This window comes from Cervus canadensis, chromosome 14, assembly GCF_019320065.1.
Source record: "Cervus canadensis isolate Bull #8, Minnesota chromosome 14, ASM1932006v1, whole genome shotgun sequence".
Classification (NCBI taxonomy): domain Eukaryota; kingdom Metazoa; phylum Chordata; class Mammalia; order Artiodactyla; family Cervidae; genus Cervus; species Cervus canadensis.
This window is the reverse complement of record NC_057399.1, coordinates 4,603,798-4,624,056: the sequence shown is the minus strand read 5'-3', so window position 1 is coordinate 4,624,056 and position 20,259 is coordinate 4,603,798. Positions and strand designations below refer to the sequence as shown.

The 20,259-nt window shown below is 42.4% G+C and overlaps 1 pseudogene; it reads left to right on the top strand.

Moving 5' to 3' along the window:
* The first annotated feature begins 11,358 nt into the window (after positions 1 to 11,358).
* LOC122452781 lies at positions 11,359 to 18,866 on the top strand (annotated as a pseudogene).
* Positions 18,867 to 20,259: the final 1,393 nt, after the last annotated feature.

The following is a 20,259-nucleotide window of genomic DNA, read 5'->3' as shown; positions in this document are numbered from 1 at the left end:
TAAGTACAATAAGCCTATGAACCCACAAAGGAGAGGCTACTAAATTCTACCTGCAATTTCAGAGAAATTTTTGAATAGAAGGTAATCTTTCTTCTGACTCTTACGCTAAATATGTGAACATTAGGTAAACAAGTGAGCTCAGAGACAAAAGAAAATTCACTGGGGTGTGAGTTAGGATTAAACATTTAAAAAAATACGTAGTTATGGTTTGACATGTTGAAAGTCATTACTGGGTATAAGAATTAAGAACACAGATATGTGTTTAGACCTTGATCTTAGTGCTCCTGGAAGATAACCAGTCTTATTCCTGTGAGCAATGGGGGATAGTAAAGAATTTTAAGCAGAGGAGCCACAGCATGTTGAAACCATCATTTTGAAAGTTGAGTGACTTGTTTAAATATTTTTAAAGATGTTTATATTTTAACCCATATAAACTCCAGAAAGTGTAATCTCCATATTTGTGGAATACCATGCACATGGTATAAATATTATTTATTTTTGTTTGACTTAAATGTATCTCTTTTTAGCATTATAAAATACATTTTAGCTGTGTTGACATAGGACTCCAGTAAGCAAGTTTAACCCTAATGTTGTACCTGATTCTGATGTTTTTCATGTTTTCTAGTTTCAGTTTTTTTCAGTTTCAATTCTTTTAAGCTTATTTTCTGGTATCATCATTTACCTGTACAAAAGAGTTCCTTGGTTTTTTTTTTTTTACTGTACTGATATTGTTGTTGTTTTTATTATGTTCAGTTATAAACTCCCTTATACACTTAGTGGGTTTCCCTGGTGGCTCAGACAGTAAAGAATTCACCTGCAATTCGGGAGACTTGGGTTCTATTCCCTAGTTGGGAAGATTCCCTAGAGAAGGGACCGGCAACTCATTCTAGTATTCTTGCCTGGAGAATTCCATGGACAAGGAGCCTGGCAGCCTACCATCCATGGGGTCACAGAGTTGGACATGACTGAGTGACTTTCTCTTTCACACACTTGAGTGTGTTAGTCACTTAGTCGTGTCGAACTATTTGCAACCCCATGGACTGTAGCCTGCCACGCTCCTCTCTCCCTGGAATTCTCCAGGCAAGAATACTGGAATGGGTTGCCATGCCCTTCTCCAAGGGAATCCTCCCAGCCCAGGGATCCAACCAGGGTCTCGCTTTGCAGGCAGATTCTTTACCATTTGAGATACCAAGGGAACATTTCATGCAAAGATGGGCTCAAAAAAGGACAGAAATTGTATGGACCTAACAGAAGCAGAAGATATTAAGAAGAGGTGGCAAGAATACACAGAAGAACTGTACAAAACAGATCTTCATGACCCAGATAATCACAATGGTGTGATCACTCACCTAGAGCCAGACATCCTGGAATGTGAAGTCAAGTGGGCCTTAGAAAGCATCACTATGAACAAAGCTAGTGGATGTGAAGGAATTCCAGTTGAGCTATTTCAAAACCTGAAAGATGATGCTGTGAAAGTGCTGCACTCAATATGCCAGCAAATTTGGAAAACTTAGCAGTGGCCACAGGACTGGAAAAGGTCTGTTTTCATTCCAATCCCTAAGAAAGGCAATACCAAAGAATGTTCAAACTACCACACAATTGCACTCATCTCACATGCTAGTAAAGTAATGTTCAAAATTCTCCAAGCCAGGCTTCAGCAATACATAAACCGAGAAATTCCAGATGTTCAAGCTGGTTTTAGAAAAGGCGGAGGAACCAGAAATCAAATTGCCAATATCCGCAGGATCATCGAAAAAGCAAGAGAGTTCCAGAAAAACATCCATTTCTGCTTTACTGACTATGTCAAAGCCTTTGACTATGTGGATCACAATAAACTGTGGAAAATTCTGAAGCAGATGGGAATACCAGACCACCTGACCTGCCTCTTGAGAAACCTATATGCAGGTCAGGAAGCAACAGTTAGAAATGGACATGGAACAACAGACTGGTTCCAAATAGGAAAAGGAGTATGTCAAGGCTGTATATTGTCACCCTGCTTATTTAACTTATATGCAGAGTACATCATGAGAAACGCTGGGCTGGAAGAAGCACAAGCTGGAATCAAGATTGCAGGAGAAATATCAATAACCTCAGATATGCAGATGACACCACCCTTATGGCAGAAAGTGAAGAGGAACTAAAAAGCCTCTTGATGAAAGTGAAAGAGGAGAGTGAAAAAGTTGGCTTAAAGCTCAACATTCAGAAAAAGATCATGGCATCTGGTCCCATCACCTCATGGGAAATAGATGGGGAGACAGTGGAAACAGTGTCAGACTTTACTTTTTTGGGCTCCAAAATCACTGCAGATGGTGATTGCAGCCATGAAATTAAAAGACGCTTACTCCTTGGAAGGAAAGTTATGACCAACCTAGATAGCATATTAAACAGAAGAGACATTACTTTGCCAACAAAGGTCCGTCTAGTCAAGGCTATGGTTTTTCCAGTGGTCATGTATGGATGTGAGAGTTGGACTGTGAAGAAAGCTGAGTGCCGAAAAATTGATGCTTTTGAACTGTGGTGTTGAAGAAGACTTGAGAGTCCCTTGGACTGCAGGAAGATCCAACCAGTCCATCCTAAAGGAGATCAGTCCTGGGTGTTCATTGGAAGGACTGATGCTGTAGCTGAAGCTACAATACTTTGGCCCCCTCATGCGAAGAGTTGACTCATTGGAAAAGACCCTGATGCTGGGAGGGATTGGAGGCAGGAGGAGAAGGGGACAACAGAGGATGAGATGGCAGGATGGCATCATTGACTTGATGGACATGAGTTCGAGTAAACTTCAGGAGTTGGTGATGGACAGGGAGGCCTGGCGTGCTGTGATTCATGGGGTCGCAAAGAGTCGGACACGACTGAGCGACTGAACTGAATAACCCCTTTATTCTTTCCTTGTCCCTATTCTCTGCCTATGCTCAACACTGCCACCTATTTTCAGTGTCATGCCATTTAAATATATATGATGGTTTTCTATGACATTATTTCTTGCAGTTAACTCTCTTTGTGTAAATAACTCAGTTACTTTTACTTCTTAGGCTTTTCTCTGTAGGGGGACAACATCCATTCATTTTTCAACTTACTCCCCCCTTCACTATGATCTAAGCAAGGGTGGGAGGGTGACCTCTTAGTACTTCTTTGAATTCCTGTGTCCCTTCCTAAAATCCTGCCTTGCTGTCAACATACGTTTTGTCCAATTTCTGTAATGCAAGTGAGTCATTTTATCACACACAGTGATGACTCTATAGAGAACACTGACTAGTTAGATAACCTAGATATTATGGGTTAATAGTTGAGTCAAGGTTTGTTGTGTTGTTATTGTTTAGTTGCTAAGTCTTGTCCAACTCTTTGCAACACTATGGACTGTAGCCCACAGGCTCCTCTGTCTGTGGGATTTCCCAGGCAGGAATACTGGAGTGGGTTGTCATTTCCTTCTCCAGGGGGACTTCCTGATCCAGGGACTGAACCCAGTTCTCCTGCTTGACAGGTGAGTTCTTTACCTCTGAGCCACCTGGGAAGCCCCTGAGTCAAGATTTCAGTCAGTTCAATTCAGTTCAGTTGCTCAGTCTAGTCAAAGTTTAGGGACAGTAAAATCCAGTTTTCTGAATTCCCAGTCATGTTTCCTTTTCACCTTTCTGTTTCAAAGTTAATTTCTACTGTTTCAAAGAAAACTGTGTTTTCCTCTAGCTAAATATTGTTCTTTGATGTTTTTTTTTCTCTTCCTATATCATTTACTTTTGTTGTTGACTACTCTTCCATCTTTAACTCTGCTCTTCTGATTCTCCTAAGTAGGTTCCTCACTGGTCTTAAAACAAACAACTTTCTTTCCCACCATATCAGCTTTGTTTGTATCCTTTAAAGAAGGTGAAATAATATTTCTGATTGAATGTCAGTCTTCTTTGACCCCAGCTGTTGACCCAAATACTTTCAAATACAATGATTCCTAAATCGACTATGGGATCTCAGAACACATGTTCCTGAACACATTTCATATTTTCCCTACAAACCTATTGCTTATTCTCTCTAATCTTTCAAACATTTGACTATAGAATTTTATCTTAATGCCTAGTTAGCATCAAAGGGCAGGCACACTGAAACCATAATCACAGAAAACTAGCCAATCTGATCATAGGACCACAGTCTTGTCTAACTCAATGAAACTAAGCCGTGTCGTGAGGGGCCACCCAAGACGGTCAGGTTATGGTGGAGAGGTTTGACAGAATGTGGTCCACTGGAGAAGGGAATGGCAAACCACTTTAGTATTCTTGCCTTGAGAACCCCATGAACAGTATGAAAAGGAAAAATGATACGATACTGAAAGAGGAACTCCCCAGGTCGGTAGGTGCCCAATATGCTACTGGAGATCAGTGGAGAAATAACTCCAGAAAGAATGAAGGGATGGAGCCAAAGCAAAAACAAGACCCAGTTGTGGATGTGACTGGTGATAGAAGCAAGGTCTGATGCTGTAAAGAGCAATATTGCATAGGAATCTGGAATGTTAGGTTCACGAATCAAAGCAAATTGGAAGTCATCAAACAGGAGATGGCAAGAGTGAATGTTGACATTCTAGGAATCAGCGAACTAAAATGGACTGGAATGGGTGAATTTAACTCAGATGACCATTATATATTCTACTGTGGGCAGGAATCCCTTAGAAGAAATGGAGTAGCCATCATGGTCAACAAGAGTCCGAAATGCAGTACTTGGATGCAATCTCAAAAATGACAGAATGATCTCTGTTCGTTTCCAAGGCAAACCATTCAATATCACAGTATAGATGGGGAAACAGTGGAAGCAGTGTCAGACTTTACTTTTTTGGGCTCCAAAATCACTGCAGATGGTGATTGCAGCCATGAAATTAAAAGACGCTTACTCCTTGGAAGGAAAGTTATGACCAACCTAGATAGCATATTAAAAGCAGAGACATTACTTTGCCAACAAAGGTCCATCTAGTCAAGGCTATGGTTTTTCCAGTGGTCATGTATGGATGTGAGAGTTGGACTGTGAAGAAAGCTGAGCACCAAAGAATTGATGCTTTTGAACTGTGGTGTTGAAGAAGACTCTTGAGAGTCCCTTGGACTGCAAGGAGATTCAACCAGTCCATCCTGAAGGAGATCAGTCCTGGGTGTTCATTGGAAGGACTGATGCTGAAGCTGAAACTCCAATACTTTGGCCACCTGATACGAAGACTTGACTCATTGGAAAAGACCCAGATGCTGGGAGTGGTTGGGGGCAGGAGGAGAAGGGAACGACAGAGGATGAGATGGCTGGATGGCATCACTGACTCAATGGACATGAGTTTGAGTAAACTTCGGGAGTTGGTGATGGACAGGGAGGCCTGGCATGCTGCGATTCATGGGGTCACAAGGAGTCAGACATGACTGAGCGACTAAACGGAACTGAACTGAGTTAGTATATGCTTGCTTTTTCTTAATCAAGTATTGCTCTATTTTTTTTCAAGTATAGAAATATTTTTTCAAGTATATAAAATTTCAATTATAGAAATTTGCAAGCCCAAATTTCACTTTGGCCTTCCCTGACAGCTCAGTGGTAAAGAATTCACCTACCAATGTGGGTAAGATCTCCCAGAGAAGGAAATAGCAACCCACTCTAGTATTCTTGCCTGGAAAATCACATGAACAGAGGAGCTTGGCAGGCTACAATACATGGGGTCACAAAAGAGTCAGATATGACTTAGTGACTAAACAACTCTATCACTTAACTGCATTTTGACTATTGGAATGCTTTTTTGGATTTTTATTAACTTATATAGCTATCTACATTTAATATATAGTTTATATAAATCTCTCTATTTAACAAAAACTCCAGTCTTTTGAAACTAATCTCTAATATGACCTATGGAATGATTTGGGTCTAAAGAACCCTTCTGCTTGTATTATGAACAGTTGTCATGAATAATTAGCAATTACCCCGATTGAGTAATAAGAAGATGTGTGTAAAGGTAATAAGTAGTTAAGTTTTCTTTTTCTCATGGTACTTTGGATAAAAGTCAAACCAGGTTGCTAAATTTAGTGTGGTTCATAATCAGAGTAATATGATATTTGTTGAAACTTTCAACTAAGTGAGACAGACTAAAATACAGATCAAATATATTGTTCTACCCGAGACTAAAACAACCACTGTAAATAATAAATTGGCCCTTTTCTCTCGATACATACCTCAAATATTACATCAAACTCTCTCTCACTGTTTTTAAATATTGTTAGGGTGAGACAGTCTGAACATGGTAGTAATGTAAGTTTCAGAACCTTTCCATGTATGCAAAACATTGTAGAGTCAACTGCCTAAAAAATTAACAAATCATGACAATTTTTTTTACTATGAATTCAAATAGCATTTTAAATAAATCAATATTTTACAAATCATAACAGTACTTTCATACATTTACAGTAGGAACATGCATACATAAGGGGCTTCCCTGGTAGCTCAGTTGGTAAAGAATCCACCTGCAATGCAGGAGACCCAGTTTGATTCTAGGGTTGGGAAGATCCCCTGGAGGAGGCCATGGCAATCCACTTCAGTACTCTTGCCTGGAGAATCCCGTGGACAAAGGAGCCCAGCGGGCTACAGTCCATACAGTCACACAGAGTTGGACAGGACTGAAACGACTGAATGGAAGCAGCAGCATTTATAAGGGCTTCCCTGGTTGTTCAGACAGTAAAGAATCTTGTCTACAATATAGGAGACCAAAGTTCTATCCCTGGGTGAGGAAGATCCCCTGGAGAAGGGAATGGCATCTCACTGCAGTCTTCTTGATTGGGAAATTCCATGGACAGAGTAGCCTGGTAGGTTACAGTTCATGGGGTGGCAAAGAGTTGGACACAACTGAGCAATTAACACATGCATATATAAAAATGTGAAAACTCTACCTTTTATTCACCTTCAATGTTTGGAACCAATGTGAGTTCCCAGATACTTCAGATGATTAATGGGTAGAAGACAGATAGGACAGTGGAGTTTGGCAGGGGAAAGAAGAGTGGAACTCAAAAAACTGGGTCCAGGGGAGTTAGAAATGATCAATTTCCCCTGCCAGCTTTTTGTCAGACATCCACACATTTAGTATCCCTAAAACAAGGAATGTAATGGGTATTTCAGGACAAAGGGAGGACAGGCTCAATGTTGAGATATGTCAGGCAGAGAATGCCATGCAGTCAACGCATAGCCCTGTGTTCTTATTTTTATTTTCAGAGTCTCTGTCTCTGGGTAGACCAGAGATTGCAGTACTTCGGGAGATCTGTTATAAATTTGATTGTATCTTAATGTTTTCTCTTCCGGCGGAGTTTTTACTAGCGTCAGCCCCACTGAGTTGTAGCTAACCGAACTGACCACAGGCGACATTTTACTCCAGAGTTCAAGTGTATGGCTCAATTAATGGAAATAGATTTGTGGCGCCTCCACATAAATCCAAGGAATTCTAGAAACCAAGCCAAGTCAACCACTATAAGTGGGAGCCAATGATAAGTGAAAATAGCTCCTCAGGCCACTAAGTACTACTTGGCATTGAATAGCAATAATTTGATTTATAGTGCCTTTATGTTTTTGCAAGATCAAAACTCCTTTTTTAAAGAAAAAAATTTTTTTCAAATATACTTTGAAGAACCATGAACAATTTCTTTAACTGAGGAAACCTTGGGAAAGGTGTTGTGCCAAATTATTCAAGGCTAGGGTAGAAGTTTGTTTCTGCCTTTGTTTCATGTTTTGATCTTAATAAGCCATTTGTTTTCCCTTTTCTAGGTATGCAGGTAAAAAAGATTTAACTATTTCATAATAAATAATGTCCCTATCTCCCTGAAAATTTCAGACACTATTACTTTTCAGTGTAATGCATATGCATTTTAAAGGGCTTCCCAGGTGGCTCAGTGGTAAAGAACCCACCTGCCAATCAGAAGACATAGATTCCAACTCTGGTCAGGAAGATCCCCTGGAGGAGGGAATGGCAACCCACTCCAGTAGTCTTGCCTGGGAAATCCCAAGGATAGAGGAGCCTAGCTGGATACAGTCCATAGGGGTGCAAAAAGTTGGACATGACTGAATCGGCTTAGCATGTTCACATGCTTTTAAAACAATATGATGAGGGGTAGATGGAAGCAATTGATACCAGGACACCCTTCACAAATTCTCTTCTATCTTCCAATTGACTCCTAGTTGATTCTAAGTGCATTTTGAGGAACCATTAAACATAGATATTATTTTGTCAGTGATATAGAAACAGAGAGAAGACTCCCTCCAAATATTTAATTTAAAACCTAGAAAAACATTTTGTTTAATCAGGATAAATAAGATAAAATGTAGTGCACTGGACTTTAAGGAAAAAGTAAAAGTTAAGCTTATATTTAGGTTTAAGTTTTTTGCAAGAAATGCTGTATTAGTTTAGATAATTGCTAGGATTTTCTTTTTTAAATGTAAACATCATCTTAGTCAAAGTGACGCATGTGCACAAATTTAGAAAATAGAGAAAGTACTGAATAATTATAAACAGCTACTTGTCCCAGTGTTCTTCGCATCCAACTCTGTTCCTCAGAGGAATGTATTGTCAAATCATTTAGCTACTTTTAACTTTATTCATGGGCTTCCCTGTTGACTCAGATGGTAAAGAATCTGCCTACAATGCAGGAGACCTGGATTTGATCCCTGGGTTGGGAAGATCCCCAGAAGAAAGGAATGGCTACCCAGCCCAGTATTCTGACCTGCAGAATTCCATGGACAGAGGATCCTGACAGGCTACAGTCTTTGGGGTCGCAAAGAGTCAGATGGACTGAGTGACTTTCAAAAAAAAAGCTTATTCAAATATATTCAAATATATTACACTAGCTAATATTAAGGGTGAGAGAGACAACAGACACTGACTTCCTCTTATGATATTAGGGATTTAAATCTGTTATATAACATCTAGTATCTGATTAATTTGAAAGAGAAAATGAGAAAAAAAATTCTAGTACTTTTGTTTGTAGCTCCCTTAGCATGCAACAATGAAGAATCTTTGTACCATTTAAACACCATTTGCCCCAACACATCATTAATAAAATGTGTGCATGTGCTCAGTCATGTCTGACTCTTTGAGACCCCCATGGACTGTAGCCCACTAGGCTCTGCCATCCATGGAATTCTCCAGACAAGAATACTGGAGTGGGCTGCCCTTTCCTACTCCAGAGGATTTTCCCGACCCAGGGATCGAATTCCCTGCTCCTGCATTGGCAGGTGTACTCTAACACTGCACCACCTGGGAAACCCCATTAATAAAACAGATATATAGAACACTCCATTGTGCAAACTTAGAGTTATTTGCACTATCCTGAAAATAACAAGAATTTTATCCCTTTCTCTCTCACCCTAGAAAGCATATCTAAATGCAAATGATTGTGAGTAGAATTATTAATAAATTCAATGTATTAAAATTTGTGCCTTAAACTAAATAATTTGTCCTTTGAAGGAAAAGTTCACTACCTACCTTATATCAAAAATAAAACTAATTTCAGATGGATTTTTGACCTAAATATAAAAGGCAACACACTAAATCTTCTGAAAGAAAATACAAAACAATTTCTTCACATCTTTGAAAGAGGGAAAAATTTCTTAAACAAGACATAAAATCCACTGTGCATAAAGAAAAATATTGATAAATTGGACTATATTAAAATTAAAGGTTTAAGGGCATTTTTATTAGATTGGATAGACTAGAAACAGACTTGTAGAAAAGATCTGAAAATTACTTATGTGACAAAGAACACAAAGAGAGAATATTGACTATCCAAGAAATCAGTAGGAAAATGCTGAATTCCTAATAGAAAGTGGGCAAAAAATTTGAATGGGAACATCACAAAAGGGGTTATCCAAATGGCCACAATATTTATGAAAAAATGATCAACCTATTGACCATCAGGGAAATGCAGATGAAAACCACAATAAGATACTACTACACACACACCAGGATAGATTTATCAAATTTAGCAAATAAAATATAGAATTCCTATATAGGTGAATTTTAGATAAACAAGAAATAATGCTTTTGATGTAAGTATGTCCCTTGCATGTGTGCTATCCAACTTTTTGTGACCCTATTAGCTGTAGCCCACCAAGGCTCCCATGTCCCTGAGACTCTCCAGGCAAAAGTACCAGAGTGGGTAGCCATCCCCTCCTCTTTCCCACCCCAGGGATTGAACTCACATCTCTTACATCTTCTGCATTGGCCAGTGGGTTCTTTACCACTAGCGCCACCTGGGAAGTCACATATGTCAAATGTAAATGGAAGTCCTGTATTTTATCTGGTAACACTAAGAAGAACGGCTAAATGGAAATGATTAGTCTTATCAAGCATTTGTGGCAATGTGGAGCCTCTGGAACTTTCCAACACTGCTGTGTGGAGTGGCAATTGGTGCAAGATTTCTTGGGAAAACACTTAAGGAATTATGTATTAAATTCAAACCCAGTAAGTCTTCAGTTCAGTTCAGTTCAGTCGCTCAGTCATGTCCAACTCTTTGTGACCCCATGAACCACAGCACGCCAGGCCTCCCTGTCCATCACCAACTCCCGAAGTTTACTTGAGCTCATGTCCATGAGTCAGTGATGCCATCCAGCCATTTCATCCTCTGTCGTCCCCTTCTCCTCCTGCCCCCAATCCGTCCCAGCACCAGGGTCTTTCCCAATGAGTCAACTCTTCACATGAGGTGGCCAAAGTATTGGAGTTTCAGCTTCAACCTCAGTCCTTTCAATGAACACCCAGGACTGATCTCCTTTAGGATGGACTGGTTGGATCTCCTTGCAGTCCAAGGGACTCTCAAGAGTATTCTCCAACAGCACAGTCTTAGGACTCAACAATCCTTCTCTAAGGAATACAAAAACATATGTACATAAATATTCACCACACCATTCTTTGTATCAGAACTATCTTCAAAAAACAAAACAAATAGATGTTTATTAACAATACAATGGACAAATAAATTATATTAATATAATAATATAATGATACATATGCTTCCCTGGTGGCTCAGGCAGTAAAGAATCTGCCTGCAATGCAGGATACTCGGGTTTGATCCTTGGGTCAGGAAGATCCTCTGGAGAAAGGCATGGCAACCCACTCCAGTATTCTAGACTGGAGAATCCCAAGGACAGATTTGACTGGCAGACTACAGTCAACAGTGTCGCGAAGAGTCGGACACGACTAAAAGTGACTTCAAACAGCACAGCATGTAGAGCCTTTTGACTTGTGTCCATTTCTTTGTGCAGGTTACTTCATCAGTAAAAAGGTTTGTGTTTTTTAAATCATTCACAAAGTTAGCAATTTGTTTTTAGTGGTAGAAAATTATTTGTTATACACTTGACAAATGATTTACCTGGTTCATCGTGATGATGTCTTTAAGGTGAGCCTCTGGGAAGCCCTTGACCCTCTGTGAGGGCGGGGTCTCACACTCTTCCTGTCCCAGTGGGGTGAGGGGAAGAAAAGCAGAAGTGGCTGTTCTGGGCAAACACTCACAGATGCACGTATCAGTTTGTGAAAAATAACTGTTCCACAGATTCAGGTCATCCTACTGTAAATCTGTCTCCTTCAGTCTATTTTAAAGTTTACTCCCTCTCTGGTGTGCTGTCTCTAGTTCATGTCCTTTGCCTGAGTTCCTAGCAGTTGGCTGGGACTTCGGCTTCGCTTTGAGGCTTAAATGTTTCCCCTTTGTCTGCCTTGGCTTCGTGACTCATGCTGGTTAGTACTTAGGATAATCTGAATTGATACCTACGCCCTTCCTCCATCCTATGCCCTTTCTGGGATGCAGTAAAACTAAAAGTATCACCATGCAGAGAAGGAACATTATTACCCAAAATATTTTAATGATGGAAGAAAATCTATGATATAATTGCAATTTGTTGTTGTTTACTTGCTAAGTTGAGTCCAGCTTTTTGCGACCCCTTGGACCATAGCTGACAGGCTCCTCTGTCCATGGGATTTCTCAGGCAAGAACACTGGAGTGGGTTGCCATTTCCTCCTCCAGGTGGTCTTCATGACCCAGGGATTGAACCCTCAGCTCCTGAATTGGCAGGTGGGTTCTTTACCACTGAGCCACCAGGGAAGACCCAGAGTTGTAATACTGTACCACATTTTTATTATTGAACATTTATATAGTTCCCAGGTTTTATTATAATAAGCACATCAAGAAATTTCTTTACACATAAATCAATATATATAGTTATTATCATTGCCTTAGAATGTATACCTACACTGGCTGAATTGAAGATCAAAGGGCTGTGAACATTTTTGAGCTTCTTAAAATATATACATATTTAATTTATTTTCTAGATTCCACCAGCAACATATGAGTCTCATTAATGCCAAACCCTACCAGATTGAGTTGGACCATAAGGCTGAATGCCAAAAAATGTGTTTTCGAACTGTGGTCCTGGAGAAGACTCTTGAGAGTCCCTCGGACAGCAAGGAGATCAAACCAGTCAAACCTAAAGGAAATCAACCCTGAATATTCATTGGAAGGACTGAAGCTGAAGCTGATGCTCCAGTATTTTGGCCACCCGATATAAAGATCTGATTCATTGGAAAAGACCCTGATCCTGGGGAGGATTGAGGGCAGGAGGAGAAGGAGGCGACAGAGGATAAGTTGGTTGAATGGCATCACCTACTCAATGTACCTGAGCTTGAGCGAACTCCAGGAGACTGTGAAGGACAGGAAAGTCTGGTGTGCTGAAGATCACAGGGTGGCAAAGAGTCAGACAGAACTCAGTGACTGAACAACAACAACTAGATTAAGTACTGCTTTTTAAATTTTAAAATTTCACACATGAAGATGGTATTTTATTATTTCTATTTTTATTTCTCTGATAATCATGCCTTTGAAGTAACTTCTGTTTACAGCACATGAAAGTCTAAGCCACTGGAAATATTCAATCTGAAGCTGCCTTACTCAAAATGATGTATTTAATGAGAATCTTTACTAGTGTTTTGTTTTTTAATTGTATTTGTATGATGGTTGATTGTTAACTCTATCTGGAAGTCTGGACCAAAACCATGTCCACTTCTGCTGATGTTCTAGAATCTTATGGCATTGATTTTTCTTTTTTAAAAATTCACTTATTTTTAATTGGAGGATAATTGCTTTATAATATTGTGTTGGTTTCTGCCATGTATCAATGTGAACCTGCCATAGGTTGGTATTGATTTTTCATTTCTTTTGTGTGCAGGAGAGAACTCAGCTATCTTGTAAACACAAGACTGGCCTTTTGGGAGCCCAGCTTCTGTCAGTTCCATGTGGCGCCAACCCTGTGTTTCTTGTCCCCTTGCCTTTCCTGTGAGTGTCACCTTAAGGACTGCCTTCCCCTATTGGCACCAGCTCTTCCTCGTAACAGCAACTGAATCCCATTTGCAGCTTTTCCAGAACTTGCAGAAGCAGCTCCATCACATCTCGTGTCATTAACCACCCCACCAGGAACTGGGGTGCCTCTCCACCTTCCAAGGAGTTCTCCAAGCTCAGGGAACCACCATCGGCTGGCAGCAAGCTCCTCTTCTTAAGTGCTGATTCACAGAGCTCCTCCTGTTAATCTCTACATTTCAACAATCTTAACCTTTCTTCTTGTTTCCCCAGCAGTAAGGCATAGCTGTTTCTTGCAGTTACTTCCTCTGTGGTTATCTTCCAATTCCCTTTTTACCCTTTTGTTAACTAGTTAATGACTTTCTATCTAGTTAGCAATTCTGTGCATTAAATTATTTTCCCTTTAAATAACTGGTGAGATTTCTTTCAAAAATATGATCAAAATATGATCATATTCTCTTTATTGAAAATAAACATTGTATGGCAGAAACCAGCACAACATTGTAAAGTATTCTTCAATTAAAAATAAATTTTAAAAAAGGTAATCCAAGTGAAAATACTTTTAAAAAGGGAAAATGAAGGGCCAGATGCCTACTACAAAAAAGGGTCAGAGAGTTGACATTTATTAATGTGTAGAAAACTAGGTTAAGCCTGTATAGTTTAAGGCATGTAAAATACGATAGTATAGCACCTTTTAAAGTTGTGAAGATAAAAATGGCAAAACTAAAATTAGAAGTTTTGATGGGCTCCCTGGACTGAATTGCATTGTCCCTAATTTCCCATGTAGAAGCCATAACCTCCAGTGTGATGGGATTTGGAGATGAGACCTTTGGGAGGTAATTAAGGTGAAATGGTATCATGAAGACAGGGTCCTCATTCTAGAACTAGTGCCTTTTTAAGAAGAGACACAGGGAGTTTGCTCTCTCTCCCTGCCATGTGCATATACAGAGAGAAGGCAGCTGTCTGTAAGCCAAGAAGAGTTTTCACCAGAAACTGACCTTGCTGGCACCCTGATCTTGGACTTCCCAGCCTCCAAAACGGTGAGAAAATAAATTTCCATTGTATAAGCCACCCTGTCTATAGTATTTTGCCATGATGGCATGAACAGACAATTACAACAGAAGATGTTCCATCTCATTGGAAAGAAATGATTAAAATTTGATGGCTTGGAAATGAAGCAATGAATGAAAATGCTTTTAGAGAGAAATCCAAAGTGGGGAAATGTTTTTATGCTTGTTGGCTCAGAGGGATTCTGTGGTCTGGGATGTCAGAAATCTAGGAGATTCTTACAACTGACAGTCATTAATTGAAATCACTGTGATGTTTTACTTACTTATAAACCTATACCATTGGCTTTCTGATACGGTCTTCCAGGGATTGTGCTATATTTTCCCAGATTCAGTATTACTCTCTCAAACAGTCCAGCTCAGTGACCAAGATGCTGTAAGTAATTATTGAAGAACATATGGAAAGGGGTTATTGTGATCAGAATCTGACAGAAGCTGCAGCTGCAGTTTCTTCAGCACTGTGCCCTACCTGGCTTAGTCTTGAAAAAAGAAAGTGTTGGTCACTCAGTTATGTCCAACTACTTACAACCCTATGGACTATATAGCCCACCAGGCTCCTCTGTCCAAGGGATTTTCCAGACAAGAATACTGGAGTGGGTTGCCATCCCCTTCTCCAGGGGAACTTCTTGATCGAGGGATCAAACCAGGGTCTCCTGCACTGGAGACAGATTCTTTACCAGATGAGCCACCCAGGAAGTGGCTGACTTAGCCTTAATTTGTAGTATTTCAGTATTTTGAAGGGCATGATCAAATTTCTTGGATTTAAAAATGCTTACCATTATGGGAAAGAATTTTAGGTCACAGGACTCTGAAAGGCAGGTTAGAATGACCTTTTCTCTAACAGTTAACATAGGCCATCATGTGTTAAGAAAAGAAAAGGAATCAGAGCACACAGAAAGCCAAAAGATGCATCTTGGGGTACCATTTATTACTGTGAGGCGAGAGTAGGCCTTCCTACTTGGTAAGATTATCAGGCCACCTGGATACAACCAATTAGCTTTTGCTTAACACTGACCACTGTTTGCCAATTAGGACCAATTAGCTTTCACTTAATACTGACCGCTGCTTGCCAATTAGGAAATTAGGAATGGGGCGGAAACCCCCAGGAAAGTCCCGCGGGCATGGAAGTTTTGACCAATGAAATTGCTTTGCAAACGTGTAATCAATCCGCTTCTCACCCTATAAATTTGTGTAACAGCTTGGGCTCGGGGCTCTCTGACCCACACCACTGCGTTGGTTGCAGCAGAGAGTCCTGGCTCGAGTCAGTAATAAACTTCCCTTTCTGCGAGTTGCATTGTCTTGGAGGCCTTCTCTGTTCCCGCTCGGGGATTCGGACATCGGGCATAACATTTGGGGGCTCATCCGGGATCCCTTTACTGGGGGAAAAGAACACTTCCAGGACAGAGGGGAAGGATAGATAATAGCACCGGTGCTCAGGAAAACTCATGGGGCCCGAAAACCCAGCGCTGTGTTGTCAGCTGTCCATGTGTTTGTCTTTGGCTCTCCGTGTTTGTGTGTGTGTGCCGGCATTGTCTCAGGCAGGACAGGAGAAGTCCAGTGTAAATCCGGGGCCCTGCTGTGAAGCAGGAAGGTGTCTGGCACAGGAAGTCCAGTGTAAATCCGGGGCCCTGCTGAGAAGCAGGAAGGTGTCTGGCACAGGAAGTCCAGTGTAAATCTGGGGCCCTGCTGTGAAGCAGGAAGGTATCCGGCACAGGAGAAAGCTTTCTATCTGGTGAGAAAACTCAGGGGGCCTGAAAACTCAGGGCTGTGTTGTCGGCCGACATTTGTCTGTCCATGTGTTTGTCTTCGGCTCTCCGTGTTTGTCCGTGTTTGTGTGTGTGCCGGCATTGTCTCTGGTCTCGTTCTGCCTTCAACTCCTACTCTCTTCAGGAGTTTCAGTGAACAGGTGAACAGTTGTGGGTGCAATTGATGAGTCCTGGCCAGGGCTACACTCTGGCAGACTCTGAAGGCCCTACAATAAGGGAGCCTCAGTAACTAGAAGCCCGACCAGGTGAAACCCTCCTTTCACTACGATTGTCAGCAGCTGTTGCACCACAGAAGAACGGGAGCAAATTCTGGCAGAAGTGAGGAAACGGGTCCCAGGGGCCGATGGGAGACCAACTGCCCAGTCTCATCTCGTGGACGAGGAGTTTCTTCTGTTGCGGCCTAACTGGGATTTTGAGCGAGCGGAAGGTAGGGAGCATCTCCGAGTGTACCGCCAGACTCTGATGGCTGGCCTGCGGGCCACAGCAAGAAAGCCGACAAATTTGGCAAAGGTAAATTTAGTAAGGCAAGAGCCCACTGAGAGCCCGGCAGCCTTCCTAGAGAGGCTGATGGGAGCTTTCAGGCAATATACACCTATGGACCCCCAGGCTGAGGAGTCACGCGCTGCAGTTCTGTTAGCGTTTGTAAATCAGGCAGCCCCAGATATTAGGAAGAAATTACAAAAGATAGAGAGATTGGGAGAACAGATGATACAGGATTTATTGAAAGCAGCTGAAAAGGTATTTAATAATAGGGAGACCCCAGAAGAAAGGGAAGAACGAATTCAACGGGAGGAAAGGGAATTAGCTGAGAAGATCAGGAAGGAAGATAGAGAATATAGAAAGAGGGAAAACCAGAAGAACCAGAGGGAGCTAGCCCAGATTCTTTTTGCGGGGATAAAAGCCGGAACAGAATTGAGGGAACCTTGAGACCTGTGGACGGGAGAAAAACAGAAACCAAAAAGGCAGGCCCTAAAGAAAGATCAGTGCGCCTACTGCAAAGAAACAGGGGCACTGGAAAAACGAGTGCCCTAAGAGGGACCCGAGGAGAAGAATGACCCAGAGAGAGAGAATCTCCCCTGGAACTCGAGTTCTATATGCGGGGGAAGACAGTGACTAGGAGAGTCAAGACTCGGCACCCCTCCCTGAGTCCTGGGTATATGTTGGATAATTGCAGTCATGAGGAACTGGAAAATTCTGCTGAAGATTACATGTTAGATCTGAGGTGTGGGGACCCTGAAAATCTAGAATGTTTTCCTATTAGCCTGTCAAATGTAGGCTTTGTACCTCTCTATGGTGGAGATCAGACCCAGAAAGTTACTTGCCACCCAGAGGTCCTTCTGCTACACAAATAGCCTGGCAAGAGGTCACCTGTTTGGGGTATAAGATCAGGCAGGGGCAAAGGTGGCTAACCCAGGTCATGAAGGAAACAATATTGCAGATACCAGAGCCCAAGACCCCCCACCAGGTGAGAGAGTTTCTGGGGACTGTTGGATATTGCAGACTGTGGATCATGGGGTTTGCTGAGAAGGTCCGGCCAAACTGGACTTGGACTGAGCCAATGAAACAGGCTTTCCAGACACTCAGACGGGCCCTACTAGAAGCCCCAACCCTTGCCCTGCCTAACCCAGATAAGCCATTCCAGCTGTTTGTAGCTCCATGATTGCAGCGAGATACTGGCTGAGGCCCTGGTGGCACGAAAAGACTTAACTGATGTACCCCTAGACAACAGTGAGCTAGTATGGTTCACCAATGGGAGCAGCTATGTAAAAGATGAGCAAAGGAAAGCTGGAGCCGCCACGGTAGAGATATGGCTCCACGAAGTTTTATGCACTGTGTGGCTTTGGTGGGGTAAATGCCGTATGCAGGTGGACCCACAGAAGTACAAGGGCATTCTTAATGGATTTTCAGTTACACTCAAAGAGGATGGTTTCCGTGGTTTGGCCAAAGGATGGGCCCCGACCCTCATTGGCTACTCCCTGCAGGGGCTCTGCAAGTTTGGCTTTTATGATGTACATGCTTGGAGAGGGGAATGCCTATCTGTGGCACACATCACTGTATTTGGCTGCCTCTGCCAGTGCTGAATTCTTTGCTGACAATTAACTTGGACCCGCCTCCCACAGGGGTTCAAGAACTCCCCTAATGAGGCTCTGAGTGAGGCTATGGAAGCTGCTAAGGTTCGAATTCAAACCCAACCAGGTTATGCTAACACTCTGAGGGATGCAGCTCCCAAAATGTATAAGGAAGAAGGCTTAAAGGCGTTCTACAAGGGGGTTGCTCCTCTTTGGATGAGACAGATACCATACACCATGATGAAGTTTGCCTGCTTTGAACGTACTGTTGAAGCATTGTACAAGTTTGTGGTTCCCAAGCCCCGAAGTGAATGTTCAAAGCCAGAGCAGCTGGTTGTCACATTTGTGGCAGGTTACATAGCTGGAGTCTTCTGTGCCATTGTTTCCCATCCTGCCGATTCCATGGTGTCTGTGTTGAATAAAGAGAAGGGTAGCAGTGCCTCTCAGGTCCTTAAGAGACTTGGATTTAGAGGTGTATGGAAGGGACTCTTTGCCTGTATCACCATGATCGGCACTCTGACTGCACTACAGTGGTTTATCTATGATTCTGTGAAGGTCTACTTCAGGCTCCTTCACCCTCCTCCCCCTGAGATGCCAGAGTCTCTGAAGAAGAAGCTTGAGTACACTCAGTAGATAAATGAAAGCAAATATGGACTGAATCTGCGTGTTGATCAGTGTTTGAGGAAAATGCAACTGGATGAGAGATAATCCAGGCTTGCAAAGCGTGCCAGCTGATGAGGACAGGGAAAAAGCAGCACACGGGAACGAGGTACTGAGGGGAGGAGCCAGGGCAACACTGGGAGATAGATTTCACTGAGGTAAGGCCAGACAAGTACGGGTATTGCTATATGTTGGTTCTGGTAGATACCTTCTCGGGGTGAGTGGAAGCCTTCCCTGCTAAGGGAGATCTTAGAGGAGATAGTGCCTAGGTACGGGCTGCCAGTGACTATGGGCTCTGATAACGGACCTACCTTTGTGAGCCAGATTGTACAAGGGCTGGCCCAAGCTCTGGGGATGAAATGGAAATTACATTGTGAATATAATCCCCAGAGCTCAGGACAGGTTGAGAGAACAAAGTTGGCAATAGAGACTGGCGGGGACTGGGTGACCCTCCTTCCCTTTGCACTCTTTAAGCTGAATCTTACCCCTTTTGAGATTCTGTATGGAAGACCCCCTCCTGTGTGTATTAGAACCCAGATGGAAAGGCCCTTCTCCTTACCACTCCTACTGCTGTCAAGGTCTACGGGATCGGACCCTGGGTTCACTGCAATCACATGCGGCAAGCCACACCGGAAGAACAGGAAAAAGTGCGAGCAGAATGGAAGGCGAGTCCTCACCCGTCAAATCCTTTGACTCGTCCGCTGGGAGGTCTCCTAATTCTCCTGATGATCAGCGACTAGCAGACTCATGAGCTGCTCAACGAGACCTCAGGAATTCACCCTCCGAACACCTGGTGGCCAGACCTTTACTTTGACCTAAGGGGAATCTTACCCAGGGAAGGACCCCGGGGGAAATACCCACAATTTGGGCCATGGGGAGCCTTGGGGACTGGGAGAAAACTCAGCCAAGAGGGGTTCTTTGTGTGCCTGGGCAAACCTGTGGTGGCATGGAAAGCTTATTGCAGGAGCTGAAGCTGTATAACTTCTTGTGATGGGCCCCGGGAATGGGACGTAGGAAACAGAGATTTGGTAGCCCTGAGTGTGGCACAATCCACAGGGCCAAGTACCTCAGATACGGGGGCAATTTAACCAAGCTTCACTATCTCTGCAAGGCCAAGGGCTTTCGTCCCTATGAGCCGCTGTAGATGCAATCAGTCACTTAGAGAAGTCTTTGACTCCCTTGTCTGAGGTGGTAGAATCTATGGCAAAAGTGAGAGAGGGACTGGCACAACGAAAGAGAGAAGGGGAAGCCCAGCAGAGATGGTTTGAGTCTTGGTTTCAACACTCCCCCTGGCTGACTACCTTAATTTCCACCCTCCTGGGTCCACTTATAGTGTCAGTGGCCCAAGATAGAAAAGAGGAAGATTCCTCTACTTGAACAA